The 20,415-nt window shown below is 36.4% G+C and overlaps 1 long non-coding RNA gene across 1 annotated transcript in view; it reads right to left on the reverse strand.

Moving 5' to 3' along the window:
* Window positions 1-11,615: 11,615 nt before the first annotated feature.
* The window catches only part of LOC147016025 (uncharacterized), a 39,137-nt gene continuing 30,337 nt past the window's right edge, over window positions 11,616-20,415 (reverse strand). Inside the window, exons 2-3 of the long non-coding RNA XR_015049978.1 lie at window positions 17,146-17,244; window positions 11,616-11,731 (exon numbers count right to left, since the gene is read on the reverse strand). This is a non-coding gene — a long non-coding RNA (uncharacterized LOC147016025). The remainder of the gene's footprint in view (window positions 11,732-17,145; window positions 17,245-20,415) is intronic.

The raw sequence follows: 20,415 nt of genomic DNA on the forward strand, positions 1-20,415 counted from the left end.
TCACGCACAAAAAATAGACAGACTGAAGTCAAGGATTCAGCCACAATCTGTGACTTACGCAGAAGAGATACCCACAACATCAGGTTCCTCAGAGAAATACCATGTCCCAAAGTCACTAAGATCCGCGCACAGCACTATGGATTGGTCAAAATGCGCTTTCTGCCAGACTGACATTCCTGGAAAAGCTGGTGTCCTGACAAATGTTGAATTTGATCACACATCATCCAGGATGCTTAGTTTGGCCCAATTTGACCCCACCATGCGTCACAGGTTTGCAGGTGTTTCAGACTTGATGGCAGCTGAAGGTAAATATCACCTCAAGTGTTGTGTTTCTTTTCTCAGAAAGTATAAAAAGGAGAGTGGAGAGAAAAACCAGTCTCCTGAAAGCATCTGTTTCAGAAATGTGATGAACCAGCTTGAGAAAGAGCTGCAGAAGGGACATGTGTTTACCCTGAAAAACATCTGGGAACACTACAGCATGCTGTTATTGAATGATTTTGGAATTGAGGCTGGAGCCTACAAAAGCTACAATTTCAAGCAGAAAGTGGAGGTTCACTTTGGTAGTGACAAGGTGACATTCGTGCAGCCATTGGATGTCACAAAACCCATCATAGTTGCGTCCTCAACTGTGACAAAGTTTGCCATGAGAACTGCCGTGAATGATTTATCTGAAGAAGGTGAAAGTTCTGAAGAAGATGAATTGGCCCAGTGCAGTCTGCCTCATCATGAGAACGAAATCCTTAGCTGGATCTTCAGAGTGGGCATAAAGATTTACAGTGACGTAAAACACTCTCCAGGGCATAGCATTATCGGTGGACTGAACACAGAAAATGCAGAGCGAATTGTACCTGAAACCCTGTACATGCTTGTAAAGCTTCTTTGTGGTGGTGACAGCACTGACAAGATGGACAATGAAGAAGCGGATGAGACAGATACCAAGAACAAAGTTCTGAGCATCTGCCAAGACATTATTCATGTGGCTTCAGGACACTGATGTCCTCATTCTCCTTGTTGCCTATCAGCCGCATCTCAGTCCCTTTCTCTGGATGAATGCAGGGACACCCAAAAAGCAACACTACATTCCCATTGACTCCATCAATATCCCAGATTTGCAGAGGGAGTCACTTCTGGCATTTCATGCAGTGACAGGTTCAGAGAGCACACGCCAGTTTGCTGGAATTGCGAAGCGCTCTGCATGGGCTGTCTTTCAAAACAACTCCCACCTGTTGAATAACCTAGGCAAAGAGGAAATTCCTGATGAGAGTGTGATTGCAGATGCTGAGTCATTTGTCTGCAGGCTTTATGACCCTCATGGCCAAGATAACTCAATTCAGCGAGTAAGATGTGATCTGTTTCTCAGTCTGACCAAAACTATTGAGAATCTGCCTCCAACTCGCGATGCTCTGATTCTACACATCAAGCGAGTGCACTACCAGACTTTTGTGTGGAGAAGAGCCTTGGAATCTGAACCACATCTACCTGCACCTGAGAACTGTGGGTGGGAACAGGTCGTCAAACATGGCTACGAGACATTTCAGCCGCGACTCATGACTGCACAGCCTATTACTGCTGACTGTGTAGAACTGACGACATGCAAATGCCGTGGGTCATGCTCAACTCGACGGTGCAAATGTACACGGAATGGACTGCCTTGCACGAAAGCATGTGGATGCAAAGCTCTTTGTAGGAACCTGTTCAGTGTACAAGCCGATCAATAGCTCTGAAAATTGTACTTGGGTGTTCTCACAACACTTTTCTCTTCTGCAAAGCAACATAATTTTGTGTTAGAAAGAATCTGACAGCTGTTGAAATAACCTTTGACTGACTCCATCAATAGTGCTAAACATTTTCTTTTTCAGATTTGTTGCTCGTATGTGCATTTTCAATTTCGTCTTTAAGTTGTCAATTATGTGAAAAGTTGTGATCCAGTACAAAAATAAAGCACAAAATAGTGTTCCTCGTGTCAGATTACATAGTATTTCACAATCATGACAAATTTCTGGCTAGTACAATTTGCAGTAAGAAAAAGACTAAATCTGATGGCGGCCATTTTGATTACTGTCATGGCGGCCATAATATTCAGATGCAGACTTGGCAACAAGTGGAACTAGACTTGGTCATGCCTAGACTCTTCAAAAACACCAGTTGCACCATTCTAACATGAAATCAGCAGCGAACCTATTTTCTAGGCTAGCTACAGATTTTGGCTTCTAGACTATAAATTGAGGTCCGACACCCCTTTGTCTCTTAGGTTTATAGTATCCTCTCCCAAGATACAGACCTTCACCCTTGTAGTATGGGGAAAGGAACATCCCATCACCTGTAATTATTTTATATTTTCTCAACTCATGTTTCCTCACAATAACCATCGTATTTATTTCTTGGAAAACTTTACGTAGGTGAATTCTGATGGATATAACTTCTCCATTGAAAGAAATCATACGGTTATCTTGGTTGGTTATCCTAAAATTTACTCTGTATATGGTTTTTCCTGACACAGGGAGATAAACCAGATTTTTGGGTTCCATATTGAATTTATAACCAATTGCAGTTGAGTATGCGCTGAATGAAAATATTGTATTTGTTCTTATTCCATCATTATAAGCACTATCAATCAAATCACAGTAAATTAATACCGAATTTATTCCTGAGGATATTTGAATGACATTATCACTGTAAAACGTCCCATTAGTTTCAATCTTTTTTGAGGAGAAACCCAATAACTCTCTAAATGAATGATCAATTGTGACATCAACATTGTAGTTATTTTCAAGTTTAATCGTTGATTTTGAAGTATGTTTTTGAATATCTCTAACAATATTTTTTGGTTCATCACCCTGTTCTTTCATAAGACGAACAATTTCGGAAGATATTTGAGAAATCTCATATGCTCTGGGTGAGACTGTTCTCGTTTTGTGTCCACTTCCCGGATTATAACTAAACGTCATTTTTCTCATTTATATTAAATAAGGTATTATAAGTTTCCATGGACAATAAAGATGCCTCATATTCTTTTGTTGGGTCAAGTTGAGTGGGTATGGGAATGAAGATGTGTGGTCGCTTCTTGTGAAATTAAAACTAAGGATTGTGCTTCTCCTCATATTTAATATGAGATAAAATGTCTTTATATTGACATTTATTAATTATTTTCATGTTCATCAACTGGTCTAAAATGGCTGATGCTTCATTAAAACAATTGTTATTTCCAGCCTTCTTACTACCTTACAACAATAACAGTCTATTAACTAATTGTGATGGGTCATTTGGAAGAAAAGTAACACGTGAACCAAGGATACTTAAAGCCTGAATAATGTGTTTCTCCTTGTCATTCTTCTTTTTTTTTACCAGAAAGACTAACCCTATAATTAACAGAGTCCAGCAGATTAATATATACTCTATCATAATTATTTTTCTTATCCAATGGTTTATCAAAATACTTTGATTCATCCCTCACAGTTGAAGCTTGTCTTCCATCTTTTGTGAGAACAAACATTAATCTCAGAGTTAGTTTAACAGGAGGTTGAGCAGAACTCAAGAACCTTAATTCATCATTAAATATCAATACCTTTTCTTGAACAAGATGAAATATTGCTGGTTGTTCTGTTGGAATGAGTCCTGCTTTGGTTTTTGTTTCCGCTGAATATTCATTGTTTTGAAGAGCATTCACAATATAATCAGGGGGTTGATTAGTCTCTTCCAGTTGTTGAAATAATCCTTCATCATCATATTCTAATTCTCCTATATGCTCTAATTCTTCCTCCATCATTTGACTGAAATCTTTTAACATTTGAAGATTTTTAGGAGTATATTCTATTGTGGGAACTGTGGAAACATCTATAATTTTTTTCTTGGGAGGTTTTTAAAAGTGGTTTAAAAATTTCATCTTGTTTTCTTTCAAATGCTTTTTCACCCGTCAGTTTCTGTCTGCGTTTCTTCTTTATGTCTTCCTGTTGTTTTACAACTTTTGAAACCAACTCTTGATGTTCCCTAAATCTTCTTGCTCTTTCTTTCACATCCATTTGTTTATAAGAAAACATGATTTAATGAATTGTGAAGATCAACAGGGAAATTTTCCTTTTCTTCATCATCCAAGTAGATGTGTTCAAATAAATCCTTTTCTTTAAATATTTCATCAAATTCTTTATTAACATTAACACGAGTTGTAATTTCTTTTTCACTAATACTTGTATCTCTGCTTTTCATACATCTGCGTTGAGTTTCTTCATCAACATCAAAACCGAATGATAAAATCTTTACCACACTCAGATGTTTTATAATTTGCATCATTCCTTCTGGATTAGTTTCTAATATCCCAAGACCACCAGATTTTAGTTTCTTTAACTCACTCTTACAATGTGAATATTTTGTTGTACCAAGAGAAACCTCCTCAAATATTTGACCTTCATTCCTCAATCGCATATGTTCCTCCACTGAAATATAGTAATAATCTTTACCTTCTACTTCTCCAGGTCTTATTGCTCTAGTTGTTGTTGATACAATGCGTATCACAAGGAGTTTTAAAGTAAATTTACAATATTCTCATTTGTACGATACAAGAACCTTGATTTATGAAAGTTTTTTTTTCCAGAACCACATTTCCCCACAAGATTTATAATAATAGTTGTCATTTATATTTGTAATTGTTTATAAAACAAAACATATATCACTTAATATCTCATCTTGTTTCATAACAATATATTTATATTTTTCAGTCGTGTGCTTCATGTAATCCCCAAATTCCTTTTTACTACATAATGTAGAACAATTATCTCTCCAAAAGTTGTTTATATCTATTGAATTTAACTTGAATAAAATAAAAGTATTAGCATTGTTTCTGATGGAACGACGAGGAATGAAAGTACGATTGACTAAGATAAATACAATTACAAGAAGAATGTCTCCTTCTTGTGGAGTCGCTGTCCATTCCCGTTTGGTTTCTCTCATTAACACAATCATCAAAGATAACGAGGTTCTTTTTTGATTTATCCAAATCTTGGGGAGAAGGTATATCATCCGTATTATCACAAAGAATACAAGTTATCGGTTTTGATTTCTTTTTATATCTCTGTGTATCACAAAATAGTTGTATTATATCTTCAATGTTATAAGCATTTAGATTGTTTTGAAGTTTAAATAAATCGATTATATCTTCTTTTTGAAGACCAGCATTAAAACCTTGTGAGAGTAATTGATACTCAGGTTGAAAACTCGACTTTGTAAAAATTATTAAATTATCATAATCTAAAAAGTTGGGGGTCAGGAGCATCTTCAAAAGTAAGCAGGTTTTTCCAAATCCGCTTGAACCAACTATGAGACATCTTAATGAATTTGGAAGATTATTATGATTGTTAAATTTTATCTTATTTTCCCAAATGGGTAAAAAATCATTCATTTATATATTTGGAAAACAGGTTATTTAATTTATTATTGGCTTTTTTATAAACTCTATATTTTATCCTAAGTTCAGGTTTAATTTCAAGATAATCCATTATTTTATTTATACAACATCTTGTGTTGATATTTCCCTGAAAATGACAATCGTGAATAAAATACAACAACAATCCTTTGAACATTTCTCTAATACGTTCACAGTTTCTTCGATTGTAAGGAAAGGTGTGTTATCGCCCTCATACTTTGCATTCATTTCTCTAATCAATCTTTTAAAGTAATTCATTTTTGGTGTAAATCTAAAAGAATTATATTCCTTTAAAAAAATTTTTACCATCATTAATTTGATGATAATCACAGAATATGCATTGTTTATAGGCTTTAGAGTCTGTGTTTAATCCCAGTCTTTCACACGCAGGACAATTCTCAAATTTGTCATATGGAGAATCATGGAATTCAAGAGGCTCAAAATCTCACATATTCATAAAGTAAAACTTCACTTAAATTGAAATTCACCTTCGGTATCATCTTCGATACTTTCAAAATCATCTAAAAAACTACTTTCATAACTATCGTTTGAACACAAACTCTCGGTATCATAACTATCGTTTGAACGCAAACTCTCAGTATCAGAATCACTCTCATAATCTTCAAAATCTCCAGTTGAATAATGACTCATTTAATTAGTAGAAAAAAACATTACCATCTATATCTATATACTTTTTTCATAAACAGATTCAACTACTACATTTTTAATAGTAAAGGTAATTTTAAAATGATCCTTAACTACTATTGAATGAAATGTAATTTCACCTGATATATTAACATCCTTTATTTCATCAGGATTTACATCTTTAGGGTTGTTGAAAAATATACAAATTTCTCCTTGCATATTACAGATGGTCTTATCTTTTCTTTCTAAATCTTCATCCATACGGGTTTTATTTTTTGATACTTTTTCTTGTTTCATTGCTTTTTCTAGTTTTGAATATATTACCAGAAGGAGGGGAGAAACTTTTGTTCGAGATATTTTTATTGATGTTCTTCCAGATACAGTAAAAGCCCTTCCACTGAAGGAAATTGAGAACTCATATTATTCATCATAATTGTTTTTATCCAATAGTTGTTATATTTATCTTTGTTCAATTTTACATCCTTGACATATTTCTCAGTATCTTTAACAAATGAAGACATTGATTGAAACTTGTCCTTTGTGTCTTGAAACATTGTATTTCTAAAGTGAAAAAAGTTGGAGGATAAAATGGTTTTAAGCACAGATTCACCTATAAATTAAACAAAATTTTCATCAAGAAAATTTTAGTTCAAGCAAAGTTTTATTATATAAATATGGTGAATACAACATACTGCGATGTTTGTACTCACGAATATAAATATTATAAAAAACACCTTCAAACCAATAAACACACATTCAATCTTTTCAAACAAATATCTCCACTTGACCAAAAAAACAAAACGTTGTGATAGATGTGATAATGATATTCTTAAAAAAAATTATAATGAACACCTTCAATCATGCAAACACAAGAACAATGAAGAAAGGGAAGCTAAATTCTCCATTGAAAACACTGATGGGGAAATTTAAAGGGCATATAAAAATAAGATTGTTTCGTTTTCAAGACCCTGGACCATCTTCAATCATGGAAGCTGTTGATATGGTAAAACAAAGTATTGAAACTATAATTAAAAACTCATTAGGTGAAATGAAAACTTTAAAGTTTTATCTGGGAGTAAAATTGAAAATGGTAAGACAAGATGATGAAAGTACTCTCTATATGAGGACAAACCCACACGTTATCTCATCATTTCAAGATTTTGTAAGATGTGATGTTTACGATGATCTCCAGAGACAGGAACAAGATGTTGATAACACTGTAGTAGGTAGTGGATTTACTATCACAAAAATAATCTTTTTAGATATTAGCACATCTTAAAATCAGATCCTATTTAAGCTTCTTCTTATACTGATTTACCAAAAGAGATAAAACTTAAGAAAGCGGTTGTTAATATTCAAAACAAAGATAATAAATGTTTTCCATGGTCTGTTCTTGCTCACTTACATCCTCTACAATGAAAACCTGAAAGGGTTGAACATTATAAGAAATATGAGAATACATTTAATGAGAAAGATTTAAAGTTTCCAATGTCATTGAGAGATATTCCTAAATTTAAGAAAATTAATAATCCATCTGTTAATGTATATGGATTAACGGATACAAACAAAGTTCAGATATTATAAATTTCGAACAACTATAAAAATGATGAAACACACAATGACAGTCTCTACTTTACTTCAGAGTAAAAATCACATTATGCTTTCATCAAAAATTTCTCAAGATTAACCAAATCACAAATATATAAGAGAAAATGTAAAACGTATCCTTGGAAGAGATGTCTCAACTCCTTTCACACAAAAGAACGATTAAATCAACATTCAAAATATTGTAGTAATCATAAATCAACCGTAATCAATTTACCAAAAGCAGGTTCAAACAGATCATTCAAATATTTTAACAAATCTATAAAACATCTGTTTGTGATATATGCTGATTTTGAAAGTATCCTTGAAAAGATAGATACTGTTTCCCCAAATTCAAATAAATCATACACAAATATATATATATATATATATATATATATATATATATATATATATATATATATATATATATATATATATATATATCAAAAACATACTCCTTGTGGTTTCTGTTATTATATCAAATCATCTGTTGGTGATGAATACAAGTTAGAACTTCATAGAGGAGAAGTTGCCTCAGAGGAGTTTGTAAGACGATTGGAAAAAGATTGTATAAGACGAAGAGAAATAATGGTGAAAACCTATAAACCAATGTCATTAACTAAGGAAGAGAAAAAGGAATTTAGAGAGAACAGTACCTGTCATATTTGTGATGAGGAAATTAAGGAGTTTAAAGTTAGAGATCATTATCATCTTACTGGTAAATATAGAGGTCCAGCTCATTCCCGTTGTAATCTTAATTACAAGCCTCCAAATTTTATTCCTGTCTTTCTTCACAACAACGCTCACTATGACACACATCTATTTATGAATGAACTTTCAAAGACATCCGGGAATATTTTCGCCATTCCAAACACAGATAAAAAATACATCTCGTTCACAAAAACAATTTATACATCCCCCATAACCCATATCAGATTTCTTGACACATAAAAGTTTATGGGAGATTCATTATCTGAGTTAGCATCAAATATTAAAAGCTTCCTGAGTCTTAAATCATATTTCTCAAATCAAGAAGAGATTGATCTCCTATCACAAAAGGGAATATATCCGTATGACTATATGGATTCATTTGAAAGGTTGAAAGAAACACAACTTCCTTCAAGGGAGAGTTTCTATGGTAAGTTGAATAATACTCATATTTCTGATGAAGATTATACACAAGCTAAAAAGGTTTGGGAGAAGTTTAATATAAAGAATTTTGGGGAATATCATGATTTATATCTTAAAACTGATGTACTGTTATGAAGTGATGTGTTTAAAACTTTTAGAACAGTCTGTCATAATAAAAATTCTTATGGATTAGACTCCACTCACTATTACATGGCCCCGGGTTTGGCTTAGAGTGCTATGTTAAAAATGACAAAACAAAATTTGGAATTAATCAGTGATATAGATATGGTTTTAATGATAGAGAAGGCTAAAAGAGGAGGAATATCACAAGTATGTTCCAAGAGATATGCTAAAGCAAATAACAAATATCTTCCTGATTATAATAAGAATGAGGACAACTCTTACCTGATGTATTATGATGCTCACAATTTGTATGGGTGGGCCATGTCTCAATCTTTACCTTATGGGAAACTTAAATGGGTTAAAGAAAAACATTATGAAAAAGTTTTACTTGATATTGTTATCTCCTCTCAAAAAGAATTGGATGAGGCTGAAGTTGGATATTATTTTGAGGTTGATTTAAAATACCCTGAAGAACTTCATAATAAACATAAAGACCTACCCTATGCCTCTGATAAAGAAAGTTCAAGAAAAGAATGGTTAAGTGATGACCAACAGTCATTTAATATAAAGGGTAAATCTTCAGAAAAACTACTTACTACATTAAATGATAAATAAAGTTATGTTTTACATCAATGGAACTTGAGACAATATTAATCTGCTGGGTTGAGAGTGAGGAAAATTCATAGGATTTTGAAATTTAAACAAAGTCCATGGTTAAAGGTCTATATTGATTTTAATACAAAAAGTAGAAAAAAATGCAGAAACAGATTTTGAGAAGAACTTTTATAAATTAATGAATAATGCTGTATTTGGAAAGACTATGGTAAATGTTAGGAATCGAGAAAGCACAAGACTTGCGACATCTTGGAAACAGGCTTCAAAGTTAATTAACAAACCAAGTTTTGAACGGGTGGAGGTGTTTTCAGAGAACTTTTGTGCTATTCACTTGAAAAAAGAGAGTATTGAAATGGATAAACCTATTTATATAGGAACATCAATTCTTGATTTGTCAAAGTGGTTTATGTATGACTATTACGATAATAATTTAAAATTAAAGTATAAGGATAATGTGTCATTGTTATATACGGACACAGATAGTTTTATATTAGATATAAAAACTGGAGATGTATATGAGGATATTCTTGATAATATTGATATATATGATACAAGTAATTATAAATCTGGTGATGTGTTGTTTTCATCAAATAACGAAAAGGTTATTGGTAAGTTTAAAGATGAATTGGGTGGGAAGGTTATGAGTGAATTTATATGATTGAGATCAAAGGCTTATGCTTTTACATATGTTGACAATAATATTGAAAGGTGAAAAAGAAGTTAAAGGGAATAAAGAAAAAAAAAAAAGAAATGAAACAATAAACTTTAAACATTATTACAACTGATTAAATCTCAAAGAAGGAAGAGTATAGAAAAATGAATAAAATAAGAAGTTATAAACATCAATTATATACAGAAGAAATAAATAAGAAAGCATTAGGAGCTTTTGATGATAAAATATATATTTTAGAGAATGGAATTAATAGTCTCCCTAATGGTTATAAGTATAAGTGCTGAGGGACTACTACCGTTTTTTTTTACTAATTTATAAATGATAGAACCAAGCAATAACCAAACCAAAGAGTGGAGATGCAATCAACCTTGGTACTTAAATGGAAAACATAAAGAATGTGAGAAATATCAAATAAGTCTTTTTGAAGAAATATCCGGGGTAAAAGTAGATAAAACAAATAAGCGGATAAATTTAAATACAAATAAGTTAGAGGATGTAAAGAAAAAAAAACTATCCTTGAATGGACTGAAAACTTTGATGGTTATCAATTAAACAATGGAAAAACAATTAACTGCAATCTCAAAATGACATGTGCTCAGGAGGTGGTAAAACAAGAGCATTAAGAGAAGTTTATCATTTTATCTCTGCTCAACAAAGATATTTAGACCAAGAACTAAGTTCCAAAATAATATTTGTGAACATACTCAATGATGATGAATGTAATAGGAAAATTAATTTATTAACCTCAAATAGAACATGAACAAATATTCGTTGGATCACTCTTTGTGTGGAGTAAGTAATGGGGCAGAGAGTGATCTCTTCTTTTGACCCCATGGACTAAGAGTCAGAGCGGGAAGAGAAAATCATTCTCCTCTTTTGACCTGATGGGCCTTGAGTCAGAAAGCTTCCCCTATTAATTTATATGGGGTTTTTTGGGCCCTGAGATGGTCTCAATTTAACATGAGCTTGTATGGCAGAAAATCATTCTCCTCTTTTTGTCCTGATGGGTCTCGAGTCAGACAGTTCTCCCTATACAATTGTTTGGGGGGGGGGGAGGAATCAGTCTCCTGTTTAGGGATTTTTGGGGTTCAATTCATAAAGTTTTCCCATTCATCTGCATGAATGTCTCAGAAACCCCATTAATCTACAACTAAGGGGCTTCTTATACACCTAATTATGATCGTTTCTAATTCAGATTACACAACACTTACCCTCACATTCATTATGAAAGAAATAATTAATAATTCATCCGTCATTAACCCCTGTCATTATTGTAACAATATAGGACTGGAATCGTTCTTTAACAATCCCAAGTATTCCCAACTTGTGGGGTTGACCAGGGGAAACGATTCCCCTCCAAGTCTTTCTGCAACTGGCTGGTCGGCATGATTTTGTAATTTATTGAAGGTTCCAGCAATAACTCACCTCCTCTTCGCAAAAGACACCGTGGGATCTTTAACGTCCCCCAACAACCGGTGCTGACAGACTGGTCCTCCAGCTGAACGTAAATCCAGGGATGACGCACATGTTGATGTATCACCCTGTGTAAGACACATCAGGGTGACATTTTCTAGCTGGTTCAACATTAGAACTCAGGTTATACAGATCAAAGGTGAATATGCATACCTCCAAGCTATCCTGCCAGCCAAATCGACTAATTGTTGCATTATATAATTGTTTAGCCATGTACGGTCCCAGTTTCATTGTGATTACGCTGGTATGAACTGCTGACAGGAGTTTTCTTATCATTGAGCCAATTTTGATCCTACGAAGGTGCCAGAACACTTCAGCAAGGTCTGGAACCAGCCATCTAACATCGACGACACAACAATGGAAGACATCCACCCAATACGTGAGATGTCATGCCTTGTGGTACTACCAGCGCTAGATGAAATTTGCAAAGTTATGAAACAATAAGTAAGGGTAAGGCATCTGGTGCAGACAGCATTCCACAAGAAGTGAAGAAGCATGGCAGCCCCCATCTGTTTTTGCGACTACATAAACTGTTCACCCGAATCTGGTCCGACGAGTCAGTCCCACATAATTTAAAGATGCCACGGTCATCCAATTGTACAAAAGGAAAGGTGACCGATTGGACTGCAACAACCACCGAGGAATCACACCGTTCGTCACAGCCGAGAAAATTCTCGCCACTGTTATCATCAATTGGCCATCTTGGCTTGCAGATAAAATTCACACCAGAGAGCCAATGTGGCTTTGGAACAAACTGTGGAACAGCTGACATGGTTTTTGCAGTATGAGTAATGCAGGAAAAGTGTCACAAGCAACACAGTGATATATATGTATATATATATATATATATATATATATATATATAAATATATATATATATATATATATATATATATATATATATATATAAATATATATATAAAATATATATATATATATATATATAAATATATATATATATATATATATATATATATAAATATATATATATATATATATATATATATAAATATATATATATATATATATATATATAAATAGATATATATATATATATATATATATATATATATATATATATATATATATATATATATATATATATATATATATATATATATATATATATATATATAGTTACGGATTGTAGAATCCGGTCTGATGAATGCATCCACACATCCAGGTCCTCAGACAGTTATTTCCTTAAATGCATGTTCAGATGAGCCCCATCCCCATGTCTAATGGGATCTTAAATATGATGCATTGAGAAGGGTAAAGGATAGATCCCCTCTTTTATAGAATCTTTTTTCTTTACGACAGACACATTCACACACATTTATTTCACAAGCTCTGAAGCCCGCCCTCATTTTTCCTCAGCAACATTCTTTCACAAGCTCTGAAGCCCGCCCTCATTTTTCCTCAGCGGCAATCTTTCATGAGCTCCGACACCTGCCTTTTTTGAGAGCGCACGGGTCGTCATGGTTTATTCGTGCCCCAGTGGGGCGGGGTGAGCTTGGGGCGGACACCACCCCGTGGAGAGAGCCCGGGGATATAAAAACGAGCGAGAGGTACGTTCTGAAGAGAAAAAAGTGTGAAGAGAGAAAAAGTCTGAGGAGAAAAAATCTGGAGAGAAAAAGTTCGAGGAGAAAAAGCGAGGAGAGAAAGGAGCGGAAAAAAGCGTTCTGAAGAGAAAAGCGTGAGGCGAGAGGAAAAGCGAAAGGAGAGAGGAAAAAGCAAAGGGGGAGAGAAGCGACCAAGAAGCGGGTGTCTGACCAGCGCCGACGAGACAATTCGCCCTTCCCAGTGTTTGAGCAAGCGAGTGTGTGGTGCGCGTGTGGGTGAGCAGCGCCGCCAACAAGTGAGTCACGGGTCGATCACCAACAACACCAGGGTCTAAACCCGCGACGGACGATCTCGGTGCCCTCCAGACGTCGACTGGCGTTCAAGGCTGTTCGCGAGGGGGTGCACGGCAAAGCTCTGTGGATGGAGGCACTGGGGGGTCTCCTCTTGCAGCCATAATTATAGGCAACAAAGCCAGCCTGTCCAGAATGTTTATACATGACCCAAAGCAAGATAGAATGTCATTTGCTAATTCCCCCAGGGGACAAATCTGTTGTGGAAGCCATTGCTTGGTGTCCCTCATTTACCCAGGTGTTTCCATTTTTTGTCCACTACCTGTACATCTGAAAATAATAGAAAAAGAAAAAGAAAAAGAAAAAACAGGGCTGCCCCGATCAACAAATTTTGCACTTGGGAGTACCTAGGGTCGGGTCATGGGTTGAAAGAGAATCAAATCCCCCCTGCTCCCCTACAGTGGGATTTCACTTAATCTCCACCTAATTTTGCATACGTGTTGGTGGTCTCCAGAGTTGGGTCATGGGCGCAACACCTCCCCCTCCCACCCGCGAGTTAAACTGATTATTTGTCATTTTCTTGTTTGGTTTTCTCCATCATGAAAATATGACAAGGAAACTCAATTAGACATAGAAGTTGTGACAAGACTGGTGTTGGCAGCAAAACAATGAACAAAAGTTACCTTTGATCACTGCTCAAATGACTGCTATGGGGCTTTTGTAGAATTTCCATGATGTTCACCTTACTTCAAGTGCAATCATGAACCATCAGGAGCAAAGCAACAAAGCTCATTCATATCTGCTTTCATCTTTCCATTGAATACAATATCTTCATTAATAGGAAGAAAAGCCAGTCATCAGTTGCTTTGCTGTTGACACCATCGTGCCGGAGTGCTTTATCATCATACTTCTTGCTATAATTGAAGTGTCTGCTTGTGGGTTTGTTTGTTTATTCAACTTCTATGCACTCCTGAACTGCTGGACAGAACGAGTTGAAAATTGGTTGTTGTACTCAGGTTGTAGGTTGGTTAAAAAAAAAAACAATTTAGTCCCAGGAGTTCAAGGTGGGGTGAACATGCTTATGCTCTCAATGCAAACATGGCATAGCGCCACCAAATCGTACTAAAACACGCCAATTCTGGTGGGATTATCCCATCTGTAAGGATCGATTCTTCACTTGTCTGTTAAATACATATACGTTTGGACAACACCAGCCTGCTGGTTGGACATCTATAGATTAAAGGTATTCAAGGTATTCAATCCCATGGTATTCAAGGCCATCTACACTCATGGCTCGCAGACCTCCTCTCCTGTCGCAGTCAACGTGTGGCCCTAAATGGAGTTCTTTCATCCCCTCTTCCTGTGCAGGCTGGAGTTCCTCAAGGTAGCGTTCTGGGCCTTGTTCTTTTTCTGGTTTTCATCAATGATCTCTCAGACTCTCTGGAAAATCCTCTATTTCTCTTTGCCGACGACTCCACCCTCTGCCGTACCATCTGTCATCCCTAGGACCGGCAAGCAGCAGCTTCTTCGCTCACTGCAGATCTGGATAAAATCACAAACTGGTCCAACACGTGGAACATGTCTTTCAATCCAGACAAATCTCACACTCTCACTATGTCTCTTCGAAAGGACTGTTTAGAAAACCCCCCCATCCACTTTCTCAACAATCCTCTGGAAGAAGTCTTTTCTTTCAAGCTTCTGGGTCTCACTATCTGCCATGACCTTTCCTGGGAAAGTCACATTTCCAACCTCGCCTCAAAAGCCAGTCGCCGACTGGGAATCCTCCGTCGTGCTAAGTCCTTCCTTGGCCCTCTTGAGCTCCTGACCACTTACAAAGCTTTTGTCCATAGCCTGATGGAGTACTGCTCTCCCCTCTGGGCTGGTGCTCCTGCCTCCCACCTTTCTCGGCTTCACGCTGTCGAAACCAGGGCATTTAAGATCATCGGCATCTCCCACAATGAAGCTGAGTCTTTGGGCCTCTCACTCAATCACCGCAGGTTGGTCGGTGGTCTTTTTGTCTTCTACCGACTCCTCTCCAGCATTGCCCCCCCCTGCTCTCTCTGCGATTTGTCCCCACCACATTTCCTCAGGGCGCTCAAGGTCCGCCAACAACCCCCTTCTGGTAAAACTACCAAAATCACGAATCACTGCTCATCTTCACTCTTTCATTCCTCTTTTTTCCCGCCTTTGGAATAAACTTCCTCACTCTATTCTTTCCCATTCTTCCCTCCAGGCTTTCAAAACAGCTGTTCACCACCACCTCTTATCTTCCCCCATCCAAATCCTCGATCTTTTCTAGCCCCGATAATCCACCCAAGCCCACTTCCTTCAATTCCCCTGCTTTCCTTCCTGAAAGTCCCTGTAATGTCCATCTTCTCTTCGCCATGTTCCCTGTCCCATCCCCATCCCTCTCCCTTCCACAGTTCACCTAATGTGTCTGTTCCCCACTGTCTTGTCCCTTCCACTCCCGCCCCTCTTGTCTCATGCCTCCTTGCTGTGAGTTGTGTGTTAGCTCTCATACAAGCCTCAACAAGGTATACAAAAAAAATAAATAAAAATAAAAATTGGTGTTTGTGACATTTTGGGGCTCATTCTGAGATCAATCTTTTCATCGGCAGTGTTAAGTGGGACATGGACTGTGAGGGAACGGGACGAGAGTGCCTGTGGTGGCAAGGTGTCTTCGCTCGTCGATAAGGGTAGACACCGACAAAAGGGTAGACAGTGACATAATTGAAGTGGAAAATGTATTTATTTGGACCAAATGTTTCAGTTTAATAAAAAAAAACCAGGAAAAAGAAATGACAAAAACAATTTTTTGTTCGAAAGCTTTTGATAAATAAAACGACATTATAAAGACCAAAAAAATGAAATGGATAACAGATGGATGAGTGAAATAATAACCTGGAGATCAATGGATGGTAAAAGAGACAGAGGAAATGGATAGATAGTGGAAAGAACTTCACTGGTACAAAAAGAGTGAGGAACCAAGTGATCTTGTGTAATCAACGTTAATTCCTTCATCAAGCAGTGAACTGAAAATGGACATAATGAAGATTACTATCATTATTATCGATATATTAATGCTGAAGGACCTATTTTGTGCTCCTCCTCGCGGTCGCATCATGTTTTTCTCGGTACTGTGGCCTGAGAAGTTTTGACACGGTGTTTGTACGTCAAAGTAGACACGTGTACAAATCAGTGGACTTCTTCACAAGGAGTAGTGTACACCAAAAATGTCGTGTACAAGGACGTTTTGTAGGCCTCATTTGGTAAGGCCATGGAGTACATCGACTGGGATCCGGCTCTTATAAGAGCCGCCACTGGTTGTCACATTGGGCTCATGGAACGGAATCCGTCTGTGATGGGGTTTTGGCTAGTTATTATTAATATTATTATTATCATTCCAAATAAAAAAAAGACAAAAACAATAATTGCTCATTCGAAAGAAATTTCAAAACACATTTTCCTGGACTTTCACATCATTGGTGCATTTTTCTTATAACAATCCTCTTGGAAGATAATTATTGGACATAAAATGAAGATTTATGAAAAAGGTTTGCTCAACAATCACAAGTAAACTTTTGGAAAAACATTCACATGCAGTTAGAAATTTTGGAAAATATACTAACATAATCCTCGATGATTTCCTTCAGAGCAGCTGCAGCAAGGATGCCTAGCAAAGGCATGAGTGTTGTGTAGCGACCTGTTGGGGAGACATTTGGAATTTGCTGCAAAAGAAAGAGACAAATCACTTTTGGATAATAATAATAATAATAATAATAACAATAATACTAGCCTTTTGTATGCTATTGTGGCTAACAGTTTTCTGTACATGTAAATTCCTAGTCTCAGCGTGGATATTAAAGCATGAAATTTTGTTCATACCCTAAATAACCCAGACAATGAACTAGTTTGGAGACATCAAATATTAGAAAGCAAACCTAAGTGATAAAATATTTCACCGAAATTGAAAATGGAGAAACTTGCAATGCTTAAAGGTTTATTTTATATATGTTTTTCTTAATGTTGAAGGCTTCAGTCACCGACTATATAGTCCTCAGAGACCAGACCTTGAATAAAAGAACTGCATCGACAGAAAAGTGAAGAAAGAGAGAAAAGTCTAAGAGGTTTTTAAGAAGTAAAAATAAATAAATAAATAAATAAATTTCTTTTTGAAAAAGTGTAGGTCATAACCGTTTGGAAAAAAAAAAACATGAGAAGGTAAAGAGTTCCAGAGTTTGGCAGTGAAGGGGGAAAAACAAACATCATAGCCAATCCTTGAGTTGCCAATGGCCACAAAATGATCAGGAGATGTAGTGGCTTATCGAGTATTTTGTGGTCTTACTAATGGCAGAGATACACAAGCAGCAAGTTCTCGGGAACAGAAACCAAAGTAATATCAATAGAAAAGAGAAAGAGAGCAAACTTTGTGGCATAATTTGAGCAGGTCAAGTTTTGAGGTCAGATCTGGAGAGTTCACAAGTTGGATTACTTTGGATTCAACTCTGTCCAGCAAGTATGTGGAGCTGGAACCTCCACAGATGTGAGAGCAGTACTCCACACAAGGATGAATCAATCCTTTATGTAGTTGCAGCAACTGCTCAGGGGAGAAGAATCTTCGACATCTGAACAAGATTCCTAGTTTCTTGGAGGCAAACTTAGCTATTTGCATAATGTGTGGATTCCAGGATAAATTTGATGTTCGGTTAATACCTAGGAGATTAATTTATCACAAAGTGTAATTGTGGGGCTTTCAAAGGAGATGAGAGAGTGAGAGAGTGAGAGAGTGAGAGAGTGAGGGAGTGAGAGAATGAGAGAGTGAGAAATAGTGCCTTCAGAAAGTATTCACACTCCTCGACTTTTGTCACCTTTTATTGTTACAGGCTGAATTTAAAATGAATTAAATATATAAAAAAATTGTTACCGATCTACAATAAATATCCCAATCATGACAAAGTGAAAACATGTTTTTAGAATTTTTCCAAATTAATTTAATTACTAATGAAAAGCTGAAATCTCTTGCGTCAAAAAATATTCACCCCCTGAATGAATACTTTGTAGAAGCGCCTTTGACAGCGATTACAGCTTCAAGTCTTCTTGGTATGTCTGTGTCAGCTTTGCACATATGGATTTGGGGATTTACTCCCATTTTCCTTGCAGATTTGCTCAAGCTCTGTCAAATTGGACAGGGAGCCCTTGTGAACAACATTCTTCAAGTCTTTCCACTGATTCTCAATGGGATTCAAGTCTGAGCTTTGACTGGGCCAGTCAAGGACTTTCAAGTTCTTGTTCTGAAGCCATTCTAGTGTTGCTTTGGCTGTATGCTTAGGGTCATTATCCTGATGGAACGTAAATCTTTGCCGCAGTCGAAGGTATTTTGCACTCTGAGGCAGGTTCTCCTCAAAAATTTGCCTGCATTTGGCTCCATTCGTTTCCTCTATTCTTACAAATTTCTCAGTTCCTGCAGCTAAAAAGCATTCCAATAGCATAATGCTGCAACCACCATGCTTCACGGTAAAGGATGGTGTTAGATAGGTGATGAGCAGCACTCAGTTTCCACCAGACACAGCGCTTTACATTCAGACCAAAGAGCTCAATTTTCATCTCATCAGACCACATAATATAGGAGACAAGGGAGGAATGTGAGCACGTGCGTAAAGTATGTGCAATGGGAATGTGAGCACGTGCGTACAGTGTGTGCAGTCGGAATGTGAGCACGCACTCGGAATTATAACACAAACATAGCAATAAATGTTCTGCTCGATGATCATGGATCTAATTTATGAGCAGGTATTATATATAAATATTGCATAAATATTTCCGTGAACTTCCATCACCCACATCCAACCTGCCCTTTTGAACTTTCTTACGTTATGTTCTGTGGTATCACCAGCACATTGTCCAACTTCCTGCCAGGACGACTTTTGGGAGGCAATGGCAAACTAACTAATGTAATCATTTTCATGAGACCTCTTCAGCAACACTCCCTCAGGCAGACAACAAAGAGAGAGAAAAAGAGAGAGAAAAAGAGAGAGAAAAAGAGAGAGAAAAAGAGAGAGAAAAAGAGAGAGAAAAAGAGAGAGAAAAAGAGAGAGAAAAAGAGAGAGAAAAAGAGAGAGAAAGAGAGAGAGAAAAAGAGAGAGAAAAAGAGAGAGAAAAAGAGAGAGAAAAAGAGAGAGAAAAAGAGAGAGAAAAAGAGAGAGAAAAAGAGAGAGAAAAAGAGAGAGAAAAAGAGAGAGAAAAAGAGAGAGAAAAAGAGAGAGAAAAAGAGAGAGAAAAAGAGAAAAAGAGAAAAAGAGAAAAAGAAACAGAGAGAGAGAGAGAGAGAGAGAGAGACAGAGAGAGAGAGAGAGAGAGAGAGAGAGAGAGAGAGAGAGAGAGAGAGAGAGAGAGAGAGAGATACTAGGACAAGATGAATCTAATCAGCAATGCAGTTTAAAAGCTAGACAAAAACGAGTGGTCTGGTGATACTGAGAAGTGGGCAGGTGTCACCCACCCCAACATTGGAAACTTTCTGTTGTATTCAAACGAGTCCTTATACCAAGTCGAGTAACTCAAATGTACAAAGGACTGGAGGCATGCAATCAGTTTGTGTTGTGATAATAAAGTGCCATACTGTAATTGGCGGCAACGGTAATTGGGCGGATGTGGCAGCACTGTATATGAAGGTCAATGGCTGGTGATGACACGTATACCACGTACTCCGTGGAAAGTCATGCTGGAACAGTAATGGTATGTTATATACTATATTAGGAATAATGTACTCTGAGGAATGTAATTGGTATTAGAGTATGGAGTTTAACTTCGTTATTATGTGATGCGTATGTGGTATTTGCCTTCAGTATTATGTGTACAAGTTATTGTATTTTGTTATTCTTACCCTATGTATATTTATGTTG

The sequence above is a fragment of the Eptatretus burgeri genome, chromosome 12 (assembly GCF_056783735.1).
Source record: "Eptatretus burgeri isolate ZD-2024b chromosome 12, Ebu_testis_v1, whole genome shotgun sequence".
NCBI lineage: Eukaryota > Metazoa > Chordata > Myxini > Myxiniformes > Myxinidae > Eptatretus > Eptatretus burgeri.